Here is a 2,691-nt window from a genome sequence, read left to right as displayed (position 1 = left end):
GACAGTAACCAGGACAGTTATCAGGACAGTAACCAGGACAGTTATCAGGACTGTAACCAGGACTGTAACCAGGACAGTTATCAGGGCAGTAACCAGGACAGTTATCAGGACAGTAACCAGGACAGTAACCAGGACAGTTATCAGGACAGTAACCAGGACTGTAACCAGGACAGTTATCAGGACAGTAACCAGAACAGTTATCAGGACAGTTATCAGGACTGTAACCAGGACAGTTATCAGGACTGTAACCAGGACAGTTATCAGGACTGTAACCAGGACAGTAACCAGGACTGTAACCAGGACAGTAACCAGGACAGTTACCAGGACAGTTATCAGGACTGTAACCAGGACAGTAACCAGGACAGTTACCAGGACAGTTACCAGGACAGTTACCAGGACAGTTATCAGGACTGTAACCAGGACAGTTATCAGGACAGTTAGAGTGTAGAGGTGGCAGGTAGCCTAGTGGTTAGAGTGTAGAGGTGGCAGGTAGCCTAGTGGTTAGAGTGTAGAGGTGGCAGGTAGCCTAGTGGTTAGAGCGTAGAGGTGGCAGGTAGCCTAGTGGTTAGAGTGTAGAGGTGGCAGGTAGCCTAGTGGTTAGAGTGTAGAGGTGGCAGGTAGCCTAGTGGTTAGAGTGTAGAGGTGGCAGGTAGCCTAGTGGTTAGAGTGTAGAGGTGGCAGGTAGCCTAGTGGTTAGAGCGTTGGGCCAGTAACCGAAAGGTTGTTGGATCAAATCCCAGAGCTGACAAGGTCGTTCTGCCCCTGAACAAGGCAGTTAACCCTCTGTTCCTAGGCCAAGAATTTGTTCTTGCCTCGTTAAATAAATGTTAATTCAAATTGGGCCATCGCATCACCCTTTTAGGGGTATAAAGCAATAATGGTTGTTTGCACAGAGAGCAGCTCTGGTAGCTTGCCAACAATACATGGATGTAGCTATTATTGTGTCTCACAGATGGCTATTCTAGCTAGAGATTTTACAGCAACCCACAATCAGATTTATTTTCCTGTTGCGCAAGTTTAGCTTTTTGGCATAGACAGCTCTCACTACAATCAAAACAAAAAACTTGCGCCGCGCAACAGGAAGTAGTTAAGGGCCAAAATTCAACAAGCAACAGTTCTACAATTTCTGTCAGAAAGTTCTGGAAAGATCTGAGTTTACTATGAGTTGAGAACAAAACCAACTCCTAGAAAACACTGTCTTGTCCCTCCTGGACAAAACCAACTCCTAGTAAACACTGTCTTGTCCCTCCTGGACAAAACCAACTCCTAGTAAACACTGCCTTGTCCCTCCTGGACAAAACCAACTCCTAGTAAACACTGTCTTGTCCCTCCTGGACAAAACCAACTCCTAGTAAACACTGTCTTGTCCCTCCTGGACAAAACCAACTCCTAGTAAACACTGCCTTGTCCCTCCTGGACAAAACCAACTCCTAGTAAACACTGTCTTGTCCCTCTTGGACAAAACCAACTCCTAGTAAACACTGCCTTGTCCCTCCTGGACAAAACCAACTCCTAGAAAACACTGCCTTGTCCCTCCTGGACAAAACCAACTCCTAGTAAACACTGTCTTGTCCCTCCTGGACAAAACCAACTCCTAGTAAACACTGCCTTGTCCCTCCTGGACCTCTGGACAAGAGAAATACCTATATTTATTACTACAGCTCAGCATTCAACACCATTGTGCCCTCCAAGCTCATCACTAAGCTCCGGTTGTGTACACCTGTCACCTGGTCAGCTGTCACCTGGTCAGCTGTGGCTGTGGCTGAAACAGTCCAATCCACCAGTTTTGAAGGGGTGCCCACATATAATATATATATATTAGTTATAGTCTGACATTGCTCGTTCTGATATTTCTTATTTCTGTCCTTCCTGTTACACCTGGTGCTGTAGATGTCCTGGGGGGCAGTGTGGCCCCGATGATGCAATATGGAGCCCAGTGGACTCCGCCCCGTGTGGAGCTCGGTCATGTGCCGAGGACGCCTGTTGGCCCGGTCATGTGCCGAGGACACCGTTGGCTCGGTCATGTGCCGAGGACGCCCGTTGGCTCGGTCATGTGCCGAGGACGCCCGTTGGCTCGGTCATGTGCCGAGGACGCCCGTTGGCTCGGTCATGTGCCGAGGACGCCCGTTGGCTCGGTCATGGACGGAGTCGGCTGAGCTCCATATGGGGTGTTGGACTCGTAACCTAAAGGTTGTTGGATCGAATCATCTGAGCTGACAAGGTACAAATCTGTCGTTCTGCCCCTGAACAGGCAGTTAACCCACTGTTCCTAGGCCAGTTAACCCACTGTTCCTAGGCCAGTTAACCCACTGTTCCTAGGCCAGTTAACCCACTGTTCCTAGGCCAGTTAACCCACTGTTCCTAGGCCGTCATTGAAAATAAGAATTTGTTCTTAACTGACTTAAATAAAGGTTACATTTAACACGAACAAAAACGTTTAAAAAACTGGACACCAACTGGAAAGCGCAAGAGAGCCAGGCCAAAAACAACATGGCAAATAATGTCTGGCTATTACAAGAGAACATAATGTCCTCTTGGCCTGGTTCTGAGGCAATACCAGAGTCCTTACAACACTGAAGAGAACAGCTTGGGGAGGAATAGAGATGGAGGTTACGGAGGGGAGGAGGGAGAGCGCCACAGGGGTAAGTAGTGTACTGTTTTACTATGAGGCAAGACCAGACTCAGGCAAGG

The 2,691-nt window shown here is 48.3% G+C and overlaps 1 long non-coding RNA gene across 5 annotated transcripts in view; it reads left to right on the top strand.

Annotated features, from left to right (window-relative positions):
- Positions 1–442: 442 nt before the first annotated feature.
- The window catches only part of LOC127913785 (uncharacterized), a 304,311-nt gene continuing 302,062 nt past the window's right edge, over positions 443–2,691 (top strand). For all 5 annotated transcript variants that reach the window (XR_008086670.1, XR_008086671.1, XR_008086668.1 and 2 more), the window contains exon 1: positions 443–681. This is a non-coding gene — a long non-coding RNA (uncharacterized LOC127913785). The remainder of the gene's footprint in view (positions 682–2,691) is intronic.

Source organism: Oncorhynchus keta, chromosome 30, assembly GCF_023373465.1.
Source record: "Oncorhynchus keta strain PuntledgeMale-10-30-2019 chromosome 30, Oket_V2, whole genome shotgun sequence".
Classification (NCBI taxonomy): domain Eukaryota; kingdom Metazoa; phylum Chordata; class Actinopteri; order Salmoniformes; family Salmonidae; genus Oncorhynchus; species Oncorhynchus keta.
Note: the sequence above shows the minus strand (reverse complement) of the source record. Positions and strands in the feature narration are given on the sequence as shown.